This window comes from Vombatus ursinus, unplaced genomic scaffold (genome assembly GCF_900497805.2).
Source record: "Vombatus ursinus unplaced genomic scaffold, bare-nosed wombat genome assembly UNPS02010788.1, whole genome shotgun sequence".
Taxonomy (NCBI): domain Eukaryota; kingdom Metazoa; phylum Chordata; class Mammalia; order Diprotodontia; family Vombatidae; genus Vombatus; species Vombatus ursinus.
In genome coordinates, this window is record NW_020950566.1 from 6,251,440 (window position 1) to 6,272,774 (window position 21,335).

Genomic DNA, 21,335 nt, shown 5'->3' on the forward strand with positions numbered 1-21,335 from the left:
CATCACATAACAGAAGTTGTGCAATCAAACACTAATGTCACACATATTGCATAACATCACGTTGGAATTGTATACAAAGCAGACATAACATTTACCTAGTGAGTGTCATCTGGGGAAAAAAATGTAACATCTTCATCCATTACCCATGAAGCATATCTATCAGCCTGGTTTCTAGTTGGACGATCCTGGCACTTCTGCTGGGACCCATTGCCAGTCCCATCCTCTGAGATATGCTGGTCCATAGTCCCAATCCTAGATCCTTTGGGATATCCACAGCTACAGTATTCAGCAGGAAGAGGGAAACCTTTAGGTTTAGCCCTCTACTCTCTCTGAGGATAGATCCCCATTCAAACTAAAGAAATCTTGGCAAGCTTTCTCATCCCTAAAGATAGTATCTGTGTACAGTTATATTTTCATATAGATACCATTCTTGATCTCTCACATATATTTCAATACCTGCCTTGATTTGTCCATCTCTAATTGGTGATTAGGTCCTTCTTAGAGGCCACTTCCCCAACGCTCTATTGCTATGGTTACTTGAATGAAAGTGCATAGATTTGCTTATAAAGCCTACCAATTCATAAAAGCATACTGCTGCCCAATTATAGCCTAAAACCCTCAAAGCTTTACCTAATATTCCTGCTGCCCAGTATAGGATCTTGTCTTGCTTACATATGTGTTTTCAATGGTCTTATCTTTCAACCCTTTATTTTTTTGTTTGGGCTGGTTTGGGGGAAGGAAATTTGAGAAGGAAATGCAATAGAAATCAGGTCACTCATTTTCTGTCAGAAGAAGTGGTTACAAAGGAAAAAAGAAAAAACAGCCCCTGTTCTCAAGGACCTTATGCTCCAATAGGGGAGAGAAGATGCATGTAAATAAACATATACAAGATATTGAGAAAACTTCCTTATGATATGAGGAAGCTAAAACTAAGAGAAGTTAAGTTACTTGCCCAGGGTCACACAGCTAGTAAGTGTCTAAGGTCGGATTTAAACCCAAGTCTTCCTGACTCCAGGCCCAGTGCTCTAAATTAGCAGAACATTAAAATTCCCAAAATATTTCCCCAGACCAACTGCTAGCTAACCATGTATCTCTATTGATGCAGTTGCTTTTTTAAAAATCCCAGCATAATGCGCGGGGCAGCTAGGTGGTACAGTGGATAGAGCACCGGCCCTGGATTCAGGAGGACCTGAATTCAAATCCAACCTCACACACATAACACTTACTAGCTGTGTGACCCTGGGCAAGTCACTTATCCCCATTGCCTAGCCAAAAAAAAAAAATTCCAGCATAAGATTTTACATGAATCCTATTAAATTTTATTTTTTTTAGCTTATCAAGATCTGTTTGAATTAACTGTCAACCAATGTGGTAGTTATCCTTCCCAGTTTTATGTCGAGTGTAAATGTGATAATTGTGCTTTCTGAGACTTTCTCCATCTCATTACTAAAGCGAACGTATTAAGCAGCACAAAACCAAGAACAGATTTTTTTTTTAGGGCACTCCACTGCAAACATCCTCCCCAGTTGACATCAAACCATTAATGATTACTCTTTAAGTCCAACTATTCGACCAATTTGGAATCTACTTAATTGTGCTACTTCCTGTCAAGTCCACATCATTCAATTTCTTCCTCAAGAAGAACATGATTTAGGGGCAGCTAGATGGCGCAGTGGATAGAGCACCAGCCCTGAAGTCAGGAGGACCTGAGTTCAAATCTGGATTCGGACCAGATACTTGACACTAGTTGTGTGACCCTGGGCAAGTCACTTAACCCCAATTGCCTAAAAACACAAAACAAAACAAGAAGAACATGATTACTGCTACTGAAAACCTTGGTGTCATCTTTGACTCTTCCCTCGCCCTCACTATCCCATCCATTGTTAGTCCTGGCAAATCCATCTTCACCATCTCTCTCACATTCATCCCCTTTTCTCCACTCATGTTTCCACCAAACTGGCCTTAAATATCTCTCAAGTACACTATTATTACATAGTCTCGATTTTGGTCTCCTGGTCTCCATTCTCTCCCCTCTCCAAACAACCCTTCACACAGCCAAAATAGTCTTATAACTACAAAGGTGTGGCCATATGATTTCCACTCTCCTCTACCTCCACTCAAAAACTTTTAGCAACTGTGTCTTGGATTATAAAATCGTAGACCTGAAGGCAGAAGAAACCTAAGGGACCACCTAGTTAAACTCCTTTTATAGAAGAAGAAAGTAAAGCCCATGAAAGTTAAGAGATTTGTCCAAGATCATATGAATAATAAGCATCAGAACCAGAATTTGAATCCAGGTTTTCTGGTTCTAGAATCAGCATTCTTTCCATTGTACCACACTGCCTATAGGATAAATATACATTCATAAGCCTGGCATTTAAGTCCCTTAACAATCTAGCTTTTATTGTTTTGGTCTTACCTTATATTACTTCCCTTAACATACACTACATTTAAGTCAAACTGAATTAATAACTGTTCACTGAAATTTAAAAAAAAAAAACTTTTCCTTCCTCTCTATGCATTTGAACAGGCTAGCTTCCATACCAGGACTGGACTCTCTCATTCTCTTCTCCTGTCATAATCCCATTAGCTCACTCTACCACATTTCTATATTCTTAGTCAGTTACTTACAGTCCTCTGGAATCTAATCTGTTTGGAGGAAGGGTCATTTCTTATTCATCATCCATTCTACATGATGCACCCAGCTCCCTTTCCATATAAGTGGCCTCCTATATAGCAGTTGCTGGTACTCTTCCACAGAGCTCTTTATTTATCGTGAATTCATACATGGAGATTCTGCATACAGTTCTTAGGCTCTCGATTCCTATATCTAATCTCTCATCTCCCTGCTTATTTATCATCATGCAAGAAGAACTAGGGTTTTCAATATATTCAAATAACTAGAAACATTTTCTCTGTGGCTGTGAACCTGCCTTATGAATGAAATCTCTCCCTGAAATAAAGCTCTCAGTTCAGATAAACATCATAAAGATAGATAAATAAATGAATAAAAAATGAGAGCCCTAAGCACAAAGCAAGAGATAGAGAGCACATCCTACATTAGCCAACAAGAACCAGATACAAGTCACTTGACCCCACTCAATCTCATTCCCTCATTTGTATATTGTCGATAGAACTTAATTCACAGGGTTCTCAAAGGTCAATCTCAAATGAAATCATATGTGTAAAGCACTTTGTAAGCCTTAAAACACATATAAATGCCAATTATTATTGTTGCTTGTTTACATGTTTTAATTGAAATTAGGTGCTATCTTGGTATCACACACATAATATAGCACAGTACCTTACATGTGATACATGTTCAACAACTATTTGTTGAATTATTTAACTCTTATCATTAGGGCTCTTAGCACTTCATAATGTTTCAAAAGTCAATAATTAGACACAAGGGACAAGTGGTAAACATAAACATGATCTATTGTTTCTCTAGGTTTGGCCAACACCGATTCAATTGCCAACTCTCATGCTGCATAGTAGTAGCTACCCAGATAGGAAAGGGATGAGATGATGGAAATTCAACTGATGAAAAAAAAAATCTGGCTTTATTTCAAATACTGACATGCTTTTTCCCCCCATTAGACTCCTTGAGATTGTTTCATAACTTTTGACAAGATGCTGTAAAATATAAACACTATAAGAAGCAAAATATACTCATACTGAACCATAACATGACATAAATGAAAGAAATCACTATATACACACACATACATATGTATGTGTATACACACACATATGTGTGTGTATACACACACACACACACACACACCAGTCATTAGTAGTAGCAAGATAGTGCTAGCTATACCTAGAATTATACCTGTACTGAAACTGGTGAAGACAAGGTCGACAATTTTCTATGATAAGAAAGAACTAGAAATGAGTTTGCTGCCAATTAATTGATAAATCACCATTGGATGGCAAATAGTTGTAAAGTAACATAATGTAATATTATTGTACCCTAAGAAATCATGAATATGAGGAATTCAAAGATTCTCAGGAAGACTTATATGCAGGGTAAAATAAGCAGAACCAAAAAAAATGCAACATAAATATAAAGGAAAACAATACTAAACATAATTCAGATCAGTGGTACTAGAAAATGATGGAAGTGCAAAAAAGCATCCATAAAACTTTTTAAAACACTATACAACTGCATAAAGGAGACATAGTTGAAAGGGAAGAAAAGAGAGAAGGAGAGAGAGAAAGTTGACACTGAAAGTTCTCCTCAGGCTGTTAGAAGTTTAAGTCTATGGTGAACAATCCCTAATGAGGTCGGCAGCCGTCTCTTGAAAAGCAAACTATCAGGTTGTGTGTAGACTCATCAATACAGCCATAATCTCCCAAACTGCCAAGCACTGGTATCCATTAGCCATGGAATATAAATATCAATCATGTTCAAAAGAAGAAACTGTCTGTAATTTCCCTTTATATATTTAATTTTTTTTTGTTGTTCTCTATGGCTTTCCGCCATTTTAAAATATCTCAGAGCAGTAACTCAGAGTTAATTCACAAGGAAAAGAGGAAAGGACACCCTAGCAGCAGTGGTATTTACAAGCTCACAGCAAGAAATGTGTCCTCCAAATGAGAGCTATTTTTCCTCTTCACTATTGAAACAGACACTTAATTTTCTCCCTAAAATGAAACGAAACTTCCAATTTATGGCTGCTGAGAGTGCAGTTGCTCACGTGCCAGGCTGTGTTAGTACTGTTAGGAATGAATGACTCACCAGAAAGTTCTAGCTAGGCCTGTGATAGGCCCATGCAAACAATGCATATTTAACTTTAGAATCATACAACAGAGTTGAAGGAATACTTGCCCTCCTAATAAATCCACTGATTTCTGCAATGAATATCCCGCTCAGAGATACCCAGGTAGGTAGTGCTTCTTTATCCCCTTTCTTTTCTTTCTCTTAGCTCCGCCACCAAGCCCTTCACAATCTCATCTTCCCTAGCTCTTTCTCTGTCTGTTGTTCAAGATTCCAACAAACTTGGTGGTATTGACACAGTCTATCCACATACCTTCATGCCTTCTTTTCCCTCCTGTCTTTACCATTGAAACAGCTTACTTCTGAGCAATAAAACAGTCATGACACACAATAGAAATGTATGAGCTATTCTTCCAAAATAACAGATCCAAAAAGATTATTTACATTAAATATTATTTATTTGGAATGAAAGCAATAGTGACCTTTCTAAAACCAGACTTAGTATTCTACTCTTTTTCCCCCCTTAAGTGCATTTGGGCCATTTATTTAAACCAATTTTAAAAAGTGAATACTAAAACCAAAATTCAATGTCTAGAGAAGCATCATAGGAAAGGCAGTGAGTATGCCAAAAAGAGCATTAAAATCATTAGAGATTTATCTCAAAAAGTCAAGTAAAGAGAGCAAGGAGATGCATGTACACAGACATTTATAGCAGTACTTTTTTGTTTAGCAAAGAAATGGAAATAAAATAGGTCCCCACCAACTGGAGGAATGACTGATCTAATTGTGGCATATGAGTGACAAGGAATATTATTGCGTCTTAAGACATAACGAATATGATGAATTCAGAGAAACATGGGGAAAATTTGTATGAACTGATGTATACTGAAATGAACACCAAGAAGATAATTTACATAACAGTCACAATAATACTGTGAAGGGAAATAACTATGAAAGATCTCAGAACTCTGGTCAAAGCAGTGAACAATCATGACTTCAAAAGACTGATTCTGAAGCATACATCCCATCTCTTGGTAGAAAGATGATGGATGATATATAAAGGATGAGATGTGCATTCTCACACATAGCCCATGAGTTGTTTAATTCTTCTGCAGAACTCTACTTATTTGTTACAAGTCAGGGTATCTATTGCAGGGGTGGAGGGCAAAAGTAGGGGTATAGGACAGTAGTTAATTATAGAGTTGCAAAAAGAGCATCAATAAAACTTTTTAAATGCACAAAAGAAAGCAAAAGGGAATCCAAAGAAATAGAGCAAACTCCTTACTATTTTGTTAAATTTAATGTACGTATTTTAAACAAATACATAAACATATTACATATACATATAATAAATAGATATTATATGCTTAATATATAATATAGAAATATAGAAATTCATAGTTTGTTATGCAGTCCTCTTGTTCTCTGGATATTGAGATGTTCATGTGAGTTTGTGATTGTTAGGTTCACAAGTAAACAAGAAAATATTTTTTAAAAACTCATACACTGGATATAGTGTTAGAGGGCGGGTTTGAATTCCAGCATTCTTACTTACTACTTGTAATCTTGAGTAGGTCATGGAATTTCTCTGGACCACACCATCCTCATCTTTAAAATACAAAGCTGAACTAGAAGACTACTCAAATATTCAATAACCAGCTCAAATCAACAAATTGTATGAAATGCTTTCTCTATGTACGTCCCGATGTTATATGCTGGCCTTGTTACAGAGACAAATGAGACAGTTCCTGCCTTCAAAAAGTTTATATCCTGGTAAGAGAGTTAAATGGGATCACAGATAAGTTGACTATATATTAGGTCCAGAAGAAAGAGATACAAAGTTCTATGAAAGATCTGAAAAAGGAGAAATTATTTCTGCCAGCAGAGAAATTCATAATCCTTAACGGAGGAGGCACCACTTAAACCTTGAAAAATAGGTAGTATTTCAACAGGCAGCAATATCCTTGGGCACATGGTAGTCATGGGCAAAAGAGTGACCAAAGGCACTGAAATCAATGAGCAGCATGATATGGGGGAAAGAGCAGTAGTTAGGGGACCCAGAGACCTAAACTCTATTCCTGCTTTGCCAATGACTTGCTATAGGATCTTGGCCAAATCAAATCACTTTAATTCTTTACATCACAATTTAGTTGTCTGTAAAATGAAAGGGCTGTACAAAGTGGTATACAAAGTATATGCAAGGCAATGCAAAGTAATTTCAAAATGAAAACAGTTTTTTAACAAGTCATGGAGGAGAGGTATGTTGGGGAAGAATCAGGAAAGCCCTATTTCGAGAAGTAGCAATTGAGGGGCATCTTGAAGCAAGCTTGGAGTCCAAGAAGTTGAGTTTAGAAGAAATGGTGAATAATCCATTTTGGAATGAGTGTTTTCACAGAGAATAGTGTGAAATGAGCTTGGAAATGTGAGACAAATTTTGGAGAACTCTGAATGTCAGGCTAAAAAGCTTGGGCTTAATTTGGTAGATATGGGTCACAGTAACTCATGACGACTGTCTAAGACATAGAGGTATTGTGACCCACTTCTGTAGAAGTAACCACAATGACGATATCTTCAATCCTTTGAATTATTTTTAAAAAGACTTCATTTGCCTGTTTTTGCTACCATGTCACACTATTGACATATTGAATTTTCAGTCTTTTAAAACCTCCAGGTGTTTTCCCACATGAATTGATGCAGAGCCATACTTTCTCCTTCCTCTAGCTGTGCAGTTGATTGTTTGAAACCAACTGTAAGAATCCAAATGTATTCCCATTACAATTAAACTTACTGAGTTTATAAATACTTTAAGATCTTTCTGGATCTTGGTTCTGTTGCCCAACATAATAGCTACCTTTTCCAATTTCCGGAAGACAAGCCAGCCTGGGACAAAAACCTGCTTGCTGAATCCATGTTCACCAGGGTAGAAACGGACCTTTTCTTCCTCCATTCCCCAACTAGAATCACATCTTCTCTTCCTCAAAGCTGCTCCAAGAGACCTGTCAACTGGAAACAATGTCATCTTCTAACAGGTATGGCACCTCTTCTTTTCAGTTTTTCCAGATCAGCAACCAATGAGTGGTATTCAACACAGCAATGAGTCATATATAATTGGAAGCAAACAGAGCATATCTGCTCATGGTTTGTTTTTTGGTTTGAGGGGAAGGGAGGTTTGGGGGGGTGGAGGTATCACACTGTCATCTGCAAATTTGCTATCTATGCCTTCATCCAAGTTATTTATAAAAATATTGAAAATAATTCGACTAGCAACAGAGCCCAATGGCACTTCTTTAGAAATCTTCTTATAGGCTAATTAACACCAATTCATTAATATTAATCATCACTCTTTGGGTCTAGTGATTTTTAACCAATTCCAAATGTTCCTAATGATACTATCTTCCTGTAAGTTCATTTCACGCCTACAAGGATATAGTGAAAGACTTTTTAAAATATTTTACTGAAATTTATGCATTCTCCGTCTTTGAAATCACTCTGCTCCCTATCAAAACAGGAAGTTTACTCGGGCATGACTTGTTACAAGCCTAAGCTAGTTTATAGTGATCACCTTTTCTCACTCCAAGTGTTTATAAGCCACCCCTTTGAATACCTTTGATTTAAAATAAAAATTTAATTCAAGTTGGGAATTTTAAAGTAGTAAGGAGCTGAGCTCTCATTCATTCACTCCTCTTCCTGACTTTCTGAACTTTTCCACCATGTACCAATTGCCTTCTCACGGTGGAAGATCCCTCCATTTCTAAAGCCCCCTCTTCTGAATAACGAGTTCCTTCCAAGCCAGCCATATTTCCATCTTCACTCCTGCCTCTCCATTCTTCTCCATCATGCCCTGACAGTACACCTTTCTTCCCCCTCCACCCTTACTTTTCAGCTCACTTTTATGTGTCATCTTCCCCTATTAGAATGTACTCTCCTTAAGAACAGGGACTGTCTTTCTTTTTGCTTATATTTGTATTCTCAGCACTTAACACAGTACCTAACACATAATAAGTACTTAATAAATGTTTGTTGACTTGATTTACATAATAATGTGCTAATATAGTTAGTGTATTAGTATATACTAATAGTAACTCTTAGAAGTATTTTTAGAAATATCAATACACATTTATTTTTTTAATATAAAGAATGCACAGTACAAAGTAACAGCTACACTGTGCGCCGACTGACTTTGAGACTTAGCTCTTCTCAGCAATGCAAGGACCTAAGACAACTCCAAAAGACTCACAATGGAAAATGTTATCCACATCCAGAGAAAGAACTATAGAGTCTGAATGCAGATGGAAACATACTATTTGCTCTCCTTTTCTTTTGTTGTTTTGTTTCTTCTTTCTCAAGGTTCCTCCCATTAGTTCTAATTCTTCTTTACATCATGAAAATATGCTTAATATGAATATATAAGTAGAGCCTAGATCAGATTGCATGCTGTCTTTGGGGGGCGGAGGAGAGAGAGGGGGAGAAAATTTAAAACTCAAAATCCTATGGAAGTAAATGTTGAAAACTAAAAATAAGTAAATTATTTTTAAAAAAAGAATGCACAAAGCAACTAAATATTATTTTCCAATCACTCTCTGACTTAGCCCACGGAGCCTTCTAAGGTAGCATAAAATAGTGAAAAGAACTCTGGGTAGAGTTCAGAAGGTCTTTTGGCCAGTCCTCGATCCAATGCTAACTAGCTCAATGTTGGCGATGTTTACAGCAGATTAAAAGTAGTATGGGCTATCTCTATTAAAGGTCTTGGGTTAGAATATTTTAGGTGTTATTCTCTTAGTCCTAATAAGCTCGGCTTTCTGCCCCATCTCAGAGGCAAAGAAGAAACTCTTTACCTCTCTCAGATCATGAGAAGGAATGCCCTAATTTAAGTAAAGGAAATAAGGACCACACCAATTAACGCTGAGACAGTTTTAATGTTCCTAATTGCACATAAAAGAGGACAGATCAGTAAGTTAGATGTGAAATATATAAAGTATCTTAGAAGGAAAGTATCAGGTGGAACAGTGGATATAAGATTGGTCCTGGAGTCAAGAAAACTCCTCTTCCTGAGTTCAAATCCAGCCTCAGATATTTACTAGCTGTGTGACCCTGGGCAAGTCACTTAACCTTGTTTACCTCAGTTCCTAATCTATAATATGAGCTGGCAAAAGAAGTGGCAACCCACTCCAGTATCTTCGCCAAGTAAATCCCAAATGAGGTCACAAAGAGTCAGACACAACCAAAACAATGACCAAACAAAAGCAAATCATAAAGTCAGGGCCAGTTCAATTTTCTTAAATATTTGTTTATTTATTACATGTCTAAATTAAATGTACCACACTCGTTACTAGGTGAGGTATAATCCCAGACGAGTGAGATATAATCACCAACAAGGTTGCCCAGGGGTACATAACTGCAAGACTCGAACTCAGGTCTTCTTGCTTCTAGGGTCAACTATCCATCCACTCCACTATACTGACTGGGGGAGTGGAGGAAGGAATAGAAAGAGGAGTAGCTGGCAGCCACCCGCCCTAGAGATTATCTTGAAGGTTAAGAGCTAAGAACATACCTAGCGTGGGGCAATGCCTGGGGATTGTGTCCTACAAGGGCCAAAGACACCGTTCTTCTTTCCAGATCCTGCCCTAGTGTAAATACATAATATTCCTAATTGACCATCATATGTCCTTGGTTAATTTGGGGTGAAAAAAATCCCCTGTCTGGGTGAGATATGCCCATTCAGCTGCTGCAGTCAGTCCATCAATCTAAAGTATTTACTAAGCATACTTAAGGTACCCTGGGGAGTTACAAAGGAAGCAGAAAGCACAGGCTGCCAGTCACAGCAACTTGGCTCCTCTTTTTTCTCTCCCATGCCCTTTTATAACCTTGAGGCTGCTGTTTTCTCTGACTGCTTGTTTAAGAAGCTGGAAACAGCTTCGAGTTGGGATCTTCTGAGACATCGTGCACAGGAAATAAAAGACTGAAAATCTTCTGAGAATAGGGCTTAAGAAAGAACAAAGCACCCATGAAAGATTATTATCCAAATTTATTAAATGTCTTCAAATGACCAGCTGAAATGTAAAATAGACCATGCCCAACAACTGCAAAATAACTCTGTTTGGGTATATTATTTCTGTCATGCTGAGGTCTGGCTTTGTCTCAACTCTCAAGAAACACTGAAAGTATGCCATGCTTGGCTTTGTGGAGTCAAAGATGTTCTAAATCCAGGCAAATGAGAGAGACAGACAGAGAGAGAGAGAGAAAGAGAGAGAGACAGAGACAGACAGAGAGACACAGACAGAGAGAGAAAGAGAGAGGGAGAGGGAAAGAGAGAGAGAAGAAAAAAAATATATTCGCAAGAGGAATAGAGACTGATAGTTAATTTATTTACAAATATGTACTGTTCCCACACCATATGGTTTGGAACAAAGACATCAAACAGAAAAAACAACAGCAGGTCTCAGACACAGCGGCTATACAGCTATTTCCATATCCAGGTCTGAACTGTTTCTCTGGGACATCCATTCACAGTCTGTTCATGGACAGACACTTCTGATTTAAAAACTTCTCCCTAAATCTGTTAGCTCTTTTTTTTTTTCCTTTTCCCTGAATCAAAATTTACTGTGAGAGATACATGGGGATAGTTCTGTGGGTGCAATGTCTCCCACTGTGTCCTTAGGATATTGGGTTAAAAAGAGGGATTGGAGTGAGAAGAAGCCAGGAGCTACACACTTCATAGGAGTGTGGCTTATTCTACTTCTCCACCAGATTTGCTCTCTCTACTGGGAGAGAGCTGAGGAGCAGGGATAAGCTTGGAGATAGGTTAGCAGATAGCCAATTATTATCACAGCCCCTGGTAACCTCATTGTCTCAGAAGCCATTTCTGGGTCTGCCCCCAGCCTTACATACAGACATTCAGACAAAGTAAGCCCCACAAGAGGAATACAGTTCTGCAAGAATACAAGAGATGCAGGGGGTCCCTACAATTAAAAAAAAGGCAAGACAGAGAGATTCACAATACAAGTCTTACCTCTGAAGTCATTAAACCATCATTGACCAGGAGGAGCCTCATCAGAGATGAAGTGGTAAGCTTAATAATACCTAATAACCAGATTGACCCCTTGCGAAGGAAGAGACAGCCACAACATACTAAACTTACTGAACACTGCATAATTTTAATAATCAGTCTTGTCTCCGAAGAATAAAGTAGAAAATGATCCTCCATTCTTTCTTTATAGAGGCGAGGGGCTACACATGGGCTACATATAATGTCAAACTAAGATTAATTAGAAATCCCCAGAGAACTGAGGGGAAAAATAAGTACAGAAATTAAAGCCTGTAATGAAAAACTTGAAAGTAGAATTGAAATCTTAGGCAAGATGCTGAAGAGCTTTAACAAGGCTATTAGTACTGGAAAAAAAAAGAATGAGGAGATGGAACTGAAAATTTAGTGATAAAATAAGAAATACTAGAGCAAAATATAAAGACAATAAAATTGAAAAAACACATGAGATCTCTACAATCCAAAAAAATTTATCAGAAAGACAGGGCTAGGAAAGATAATCTAACTGTCATTGGACACCCAGACAAACATGATAAACCAAAAAGCCTGAACACCATATTTCAGGAAATCACAATAGAAAATTACTCAGAAAATCACATTTTGAAATCAGAGAGTAAAAGAGCTCAAAACATATCAACAGAGAGGAACCCCAGAAATATGACCAGCAAGCTCCAGATCCCAGGGGAAAAGATCAAAGTTATAATTCCTTAGAACTATTCAGTATTGAGGAGATTTTAGAAAGGAAAGATAGAATATAAAATGCTAAAAGAAAAGGAAAAAGACTTGTACTCAAGTATAATTTATACTGAAAAGTTGAGCATAATCCTACAATAAAGGAAAATGAACATTTAGCTGAACTAATGAATGTTTTTTTAAGAAAACCACAGGTGGGAAGTCTTTAAAATATAAATATGGTAGACAATAGAAATTTATAAAAGATACATAAGTTAAAATAAATCAAAAAAGCTAAGTGATGATTAGTGTTTACATACTTAAAAGACAAAACTTTTATCATTTTGGTGTTCAACTTTAAGAGTTATTAAAGAATAAAGAGAGACAAATTTGGGGATTATGTGTTCCAAAAAAAAGTATCCTAAAGAGAGATGGGAGTGGTAAGCAGAAGCACAAATATGATAAAACAAGTAGGGGACTATTGTCAAATACAGAAGGGGGAAGGAGGCATGGAGACATCTGAGACAAAAGATAAGGTCAAGGAGAGAGGTATCTTAAAATAAATTAGCTACAAAGAGCTGATTTTTTAAAATGAGAGTGACAAAACCCAACAATTTGGGTCTTAGCTGGAAAGGAAGAAGGAAGAGACAAGATTTTTTCCAAGCAATACAAATTACAGATATGTAGTATTGATTTCTTTAAAATAAAGTCAACAAACAAATAAATACTACATAAGGATTTTCTAGGGAAGAAAATTTTAGCAATACCAGCTATGAATAGTAATGGGAATAACTCACCCATCAAATAGAAAAAGGTGGAAGAATGAATTAAAAAGAAAAATCCAAAAATTTACTACAAAAGGAAATGAGGTTGGAATAGAAATTATCATGTCCCACTTGAATCCATGAAAGCAGAAATGACAATCATTATCACAGACAAGGCCACCATAAAAATAGATATGGATAAGAGAGACAAATAGGAAGTACCAGGCACATGTTAAGTGTTTAATAAATGCTTGTTGACTAATGACTGACTTAATTGTGCTTGAGGGTATCAAGAACAATGAACAAAATTAATATTAAATATATGCACCAAATGGCAAAGGAACTATATCCTTAAAAGAAAAGATAACTCAATGGCAAAAAGCCTAGCTAGTAAGACAATAATTGTCTCATCACAGATTTAAATAACAGAAAGCTAAACAACAAAAAAATGAATGAATTGAACATGTTATAAAAACCAGACATGATATAAATTTGATGATTTCTAAATTGAAATTTTAAGGAGCATACCTATTTTTGAGTCTCACAGGTCACCCTCACAAATACTGATTAAATGCTAAGGCATAAAGAACTCATGAATAAATTCAGAAAGGCAGAAATATCAAATGTGTCTTCTACAGGCCATAACACATTAAACCTATAATAAATAAGGAAAATATGGGCAAAAATAATTTAAATTGTAAGTAATGTTTAAATGATCAGTTGATAAAATATGACAGAAAAAATAAACAATTTTATTAATGATACTTATAATAATTTCAAAATTTGTAGGATTTAGCTAAAGTAGTCTGGAGAGAAAAATTTTGAATCTATAGATTTTCCTTAACAAAAGGGAGACAGAAAAGACAAATTAATTGAGCATATAACTAAAAAAAACTAGAAAATTTAAAAGTCAACAAATCCAAAATAGACACAAACATAAGATAAAATTAAACATTAAAAAGTTAATAAATCCAAAATTTCTACACAAAAGTAGAAATTTTGAAAATAAAAAAGATAAGTGAAATTGAAAGCAAAACAATTGAGTTGATAAATAAAACAACTCATCTCACCTATCATGATGGCAAAAATGACAAAAGAAGAAAATGACAAATGTTGAAGGGACTGTGGGAAAACAGGCACACTGCTATACTGTTGGTGAAGCTTTGAACTGGTCCAGACATTCTGGAGTGCATTTTGCGATTTTGCTTCAGGAGTTATTGAAACTGTGCATACCGTTTGACCCAGTAACACTACTGCTACACTTATTTCCCAAAGACATCAAAGAAAGAGGAAAAGGACCTACGTATTTATAGAAGCTTTTTTTGGTGGTAACCAAAAATTGGAAATTAAGATAGTATCCTCCCTATTGGCAAGTGACTGAACAAATTATGGCATATAAATGTAATGTGAAATTATTGTGCCATAAAAAAATAATGAGATGGACAATTTGAGATAAAACTGGGAAAATCTCTATAAACTAATGTAAGGTAAAGCAAGTAGAACTAGGGGAACCATTTATATAATGACAATAATATTAGAGAAAAAAAACTTTAAAAGATTTTAGAATTGTTATTAATTCAGTGAGAAGTCATGAGTCCAAAATTGAAGATGAAATACAATACTCCCTTCTGTCAAATGTGATGAATTTTAAATGGAAAGAGACACATTTTCAGGCATGATCAACATGGGAAATTGTTTTGCTGTATTATGCATATTTAGGTTTTCTTTTTCTTCAATTGGAGTGAGAGGCAGTCGAAGAGATAGGTTATAAGTGAATGTAAAAATAAACAAATTTTGAAAACAAATCACTGCTTTTAAAGCTTAATAAACTAAACCAGATAAACCATTTGCTAATTGACAGAGCTACCAAATCATCTAAAATTAAAAAGTGAAGAAGGAATTCATGTTTAACATAGAAAAAATAAAGCAAACTTAGGAACTGCTGACCCATGTTATATCAGGAAAACTGAAAACTCAAATGAATATTTATAAAAATAGAAAATATTCAGCATAAGAAAATAGTACACATAACCTAAACAATCTGATCTAAGAAAAAGAAATCAAGCAAACAATAAATGAACTTTCAAGACATTGCAGATATACTTAAAAGTGAATTCTATCAAATATTTAAAGAAAATAACTTCTATAATAAAAAGACTATTCATAAAAATAAATTTAAACAGCACCTTACCCAACTCCTTCTATAGGATAAATATGATCCTGCTAACCAAACCAGAGAGAGATAAAGCAGAGAAAAAAGAAATTATAGGCTAACATCACTGACTATACATGCACACATAGGAAGCAAAATATCAAAGAGATTACATCTCTACATATCAACACATATAGAAATGGCTTTTGACAAGATGTAATACTCATTTATATTTTAAAGACCTAAAAGTGACAATAAAAAATGTCTCCTTAATATGAGAGAAGATAAGACATGTACAAGTAATGACAATTCATGATAAATAGACAGGCATGAAAACTTTTTTTTACATATTTCGCCTCTTCTTATGAGAGACAGAGAAAGGAAGGCAAGAGTCCATGTGGCATAATCTACACCTGGCATGTAACTGATGGGAAAAAAACATGATTTCCCAGAATATGATTGGCCAATATACATGGAAGAAGGCACAGAACAAGGCTCAAAGAAAGAGAAAGGGACAGAAATATAAAGAAGGAAGATAGGAGGGAAGAACCACAGGACAGAAGAGAGAAGAGTTGCCATGTTAGGTTGATGACTTGGGCATGAAGAAGCCTAGCTAAGGAAAAGCAGTGATATAGACCTGTAGAACCCTAAATTGTGGCAAGAGTAGCAGCAGATTCTCATTATGTAGGCATCAAGACAGAAGAGAAGCTTAGACTGCCAGAGATGCAGCACCTGCACCTCTATGGTACCCATTGAGTAATATGTTCAGGTATTAATTCAGGTATTGAGAAGATTAAATTGATTCTGTGTAATTTTGTTTTTGATCCTATTTATAATTAATTGTTTTTGTCTTGTAATTGCTTAAGTCATGGTTCTTTGTCTCTGAATTTAATGCAGAACTTCAGCTGGTCTGTAATGAGTTAAGTTTAAAAATCCAGTTCTGCTATTCACTATTCTCTTCTTGCCTCAAGGTAATCTGCTATCCTTGAGGAATGCAAATGATTGGGGTCTCCAGTCCAATATCTGTATACCACCAAGCTATCCTTCAAGGATGTCTGTTCCACTATCTGTGACCTCACAGGTGGACTCAAATAACGAACATTTCTTAGTCACAGGAGGGAAGGACAGGTTGTTGTTAGACCATCATTCCCAACTTCCAACCAATCATATTGTCCCCCCCATACCTCAGGTATATAACAAATCATGTTGTCCTCAGCCCCATGATGCCATCTACCCAGTGTGTTTTTTGCTCTAACCTTAGAAAAATGAGTTAAGTCTTCATCTCAGGGTCTTTGGCTAAGCTGAAGCTTCATTGATCCATTCAATTGGCAGGTAGTGCCCCAATTAATAAAATGTTATCTTGCTTAGAGAAAACATGCCTCATTCTACCTTTGTTGAATTTCACTTGCAACAGTACTATGGGTTCCTTGAGTTCCTGTTATGTAGTACAATAGAGCAGAGCTTTTCAACCTGTGGTCCAGGGACTATAGATAAATTTCAGGGGGTGCATGAACTTGGATGGGAAAAAAACTGTACCTTTATTCCAATATAATTGGATTTTTCTTTGTAAGCCTCTTTATTTTATGTTTTAAAACCATTATGAGAAGGGGTCTATAGGCTTCAAATTGCCAAAGGGGTCCATGACACAAAAAAAGGTTAAGAATTCCTGCTCTAAGAGAAGGAAATAAGGATAACTAAGCCCTGTAGCATTTGCTAAGAGATGATAGGATGCTAGATGTTGCATTCCTATACATGCTTTTAAGTCACTTTGCTACATTCACTACTGTTCTATCTAGGAGAAGTTGTAGAAGGTACGGGAAGACGATGGATCTAGAGAGTACCCAGTGAGGCAACTGCCACAGGTCTGTATTTTATGCTTTTAGATAGTTACTTAGGGCACTGAGAGGTTAAATGATTTGCTATAACAGTTACCCTGTGACAGAAAGAGGCTTTGAACCAGGGATATACTGGGGTGATTGTTAAATTTTCAGTATGAGCATTTACACTTCAGAAATTGGCAAATGCTATCAATTGAAGTTTAATCCATTGTTCTGTATGTTGTTACATACAGACTTAAGAGAGTGATGGGGAAAATATCAGTAATGAAGATTAAACTTTAAAGTATACCATGCACACTTCCCCCCACCCCCAGAGAGCCACTTGTTAAACATTTTACTAACACACCACTACCTTGAACCCACATCTTACTGTTGACAAAGTTGATGATTCTTCTCCTATGCCATTCTAACTCTAACCATTCAAAAATATTATCCATAGAAAAGTTTTGGAAGCATTGAGGTGCATATAGGAATAGAGAGTCATATATGTTCAATAGTGAATTAAAATGAATTGGTCTGAGTTTTTCCCCTGCATAAAGATGCTGGATGGGGGCATAAGTCTAAGAGATAAGCTATTACTGCAAATCCTCAAGATAGAACCCATTGCAGTGGGGATGTGGTTTAGGAACCCCAGTATACAAAGTAGAATGTGAAAGTAAAATAATTAAATTTCCAGAATTGTCCCCTCCCACCACCCCAATACACTGGCAAGAAATGATTTTTGTCTTACTTGATTTCATAGTATTTCGTATTACCTTATGTATTTACCCTCATCTGAATTTGTATTCTGTGCATGTGTCTTATCACATCTATTGGGCTAGAAGCGTTTTGAAGGCAGGGACCAAATGTATTTATCTTTATAGTATTCCTAGTATATGGAATAATAATTAAACATAGTAATGTAAATGCTTCTTGAATGAATGAATTTGTTAAAAAGAGCAATGGAAGCTCCAAGTAAGACAAGATGATGCTCAAGAAATGCACCAAGAAAGAAATTAGATCTAGTATTCTATAACACCCATAGGAAAATATTGGTTTTAAATACTTTATTGGCTCTTTGAGGTCATAGTACAAATGTGCATCTCTAGTCCAGATTGCAATCCTTCTTCACTTTCAAATCCTGTTCAATTCTTGTCCATGCCTTTCTGTAAATCTCTCATGGGGGATGTAGCCAATTACTAAAGACCTTACTCTGCTTCAACACCAACATTATATCCAGATTATCCACCTGCTACCCCCCCCCCATCACTATATGACTGGCCCACCTCATTTTTCAGTCTTGGGCATTCTTAATGATATCTTCTATTTCATTTCTCATACATGTAACATTATATAAAAGGTAAGCTGTAACAGCCTAAATCCCATGCATCTAGGATCCTGTCTAGGAACGGAGTCGGGGGAGTAGGAGTAAATAATATTACAGGATCACAGGACCATCTTTATAGTGTCCTTTTGGAAGTCATCTACTTTTAATTTTTCTATTTTGATGTTTCTTTATTCATAGGAATAAAGCATCACCAGAACACTGGTGACCAAAGATAGGCTTCAGATCTTCTTGGGATACTTGGGACACCAATAGGAAGACAGGCAGTGCAAGTTTTCTGGACCCTTCAAATACCACAAGGTCCTCCTCTGCCCAGTTTTTTTGGGGGGGAAATGGGGACCGAGGCTGACATGTACTCCTTTCCACCCACCCAAGCAGTTCCCCCCCCAGAAGTTTGGTCAAAGTGATCTCTACCAGATTATCACTCAATCTCATAACCTGAATTTCTTGGGCCCATATGGATGGGAAACATCTTGTCTATGGAGAACCCTTAAGATTATATTTTTCCTACTGAGTTAATTTTTTTAATCAAGAAACAATTGATGAAGCAGGGAATGATGATTCTCTCACTCAATTATGTGTGAGGATGTGTTCTGCTACAAAAAATCCTCTGCAAATGTCTATCTGTTTTCCCATGTTTATATCATATGTGTGGATCAATTTTATAAATATTCTAGAGATGAGAAAGTAGGTATGTGGGCCAGTAGTTGCTTCTATATCTTCTTGGTTGCTTTTTTAAATTTCTTTTTAGTAATAGGACCTGTTCTATATTTTCCAGTCTTCTGGAAATTTGCCATCTGTTCCTCCCACTCCCATCCCACTTTGAGATATTTTTAAAGAAAAATCAATCTCAAAGTGTTCCAAAAACTTAATTTTAAGTTAAAAACAAAAAGTATACAAAATTTAATTATTTTTACCCATTTCCACATTTCCAAAGACTTCATTTTGACATAGTGCAAGGAATAGAATCTTGTGGGTTCAGTGCTTTTCTACTGCTGAGATATCATTATGTAGCAGCTAGGTGTCTCTGGCAATCAAATCACAGCTTTCATCCAAGTCATTTTATAAGAGTTAGCACACATTTACATACTGGCAAGACAGTGACTTTTAATATTCAGTAACAGAACTGAGCCTAAGTAGAAGAAGAGAGGACACTTTTAAAAGTTAGATAAAATGGGCTAAGCAATGAACTGTTTTCTTTCAAGAGAGTAAATTAATTCATACTGCATTCTGCAGAAACACATTCAATGAATTTCATTCTGATGAAATGGTCATATTTTCAAGACAGAGAAGGATTGATCTGACTGAAGTCCAGCTATGATGCAAGGAGGTTATTAAAAAAATGAGTTCAGTGTTTTCTCCAAAGGGTGGCCTGTTAATTGCTTCCGAATATTCACAGCCCCAAACTTCTCGCTCTATTACCTCCACTAAGAATTTCCAAATGACGCTGCTTTTATTGATGTAATTAATAACACATACTAGTGGTTAACTCAGTTAGTGCAAAATGAGACATTGGGGAAATGTAATAAGGGCCTTGCTCCAATGAATTTAATACAGATATGAAGTATGGTGAGAGGCAAAAGATGGGGGAAAGCACTTTACTGAGGTAGAGCCTAAATTTTAGAAGAGTAACAAATTAATGATCTTCAAAACCTCTTTTAAAATTTATCAAACCATGTCGCTTGCTTACTCAGCATCGAAGTACCAAGTCAATTAATGCTATTGATTGAAATGTTAAAAGATATTTTAAAATACCAGAGGAATAAGGACTTCAAAGAAATAACAACTAATAGTCAGAAATTAGATTATAGAAAAAATCATCACTTTGTTACACTCTCAATCTTCAACTTGAAAAGCAAAAAGGATAACTGCTCTTGTGCCTAGCTATAGTACCAAAGCTAGGAATTTTGGTGCCTGGGGAAAAACAGTACTAAATGCACCTGCTAGTCAATGTCCAAGACAAACTTAGTTGAGTAGAGTGGTTGGGGAGGGAAGAGATTCTGAGATTCATAAGGCCTCATATGTTTATGTGTTAGGGAGAGAGGGTTGAGATACCAGGATCTTGTAGGGTGAGAGTCATAGAGTGTAAAATAGAACTGGGATGCAGAGTAACATGCTGGGAGGAGGGAAAAGAGGAAAGGGAGTGGGATAAAGGAGAGAAGAGGGGAAGGGGGGAAGTAGAACATGAAGAGGGAAGGGGAAAAAGGAAACAAGCTCACTTCTAGGATGATCTCGAGATCATTATACATTCAACCCCATCTTTTATCTAGGAAGGACAGATGGTGTATTGGAAAGAAACTGGCTTGAAATCAAGAGAGTGGAATTCTCATCAAGCTCTGACACTATCTAGCTGTCTGATCTCAGATAAGATGCTTCAGCTATATAATTTCTAGGTCCCTCCCAGCCCTATGGTTCTTCAGTACTATGGAACTGATCTTCAGAAAAATGATTCTAAGAAACTGCAAGAGCCTCATTCATGAACAATAATGTTCACTCTAATTGTTGAGTCAGTAAAATGGAAAATTACATATAGGAAAGATTTTTTTTTCTTTTTGGTAAGGGTTCAAATGACTGTTTTCTTTTCAACCATAAAATTGTGACTGAGGTAAAATTAAGAGTGAGACAGGGTTGATAAGAATGCCTGATGAATTAAGCCCCCCCCAACTCATTTGATGAAATAACAGGATATAAGGAACAGATAAAAAAGCAATAAAATGTTTTATGCCTTTCAGAATTCAAGGGGTTGCATAAAGCATTCAGACCCAGAGTGACTTAAATCACCAATCGCAAAGGTCATGAAACGAAGTAATCCATTCAGAG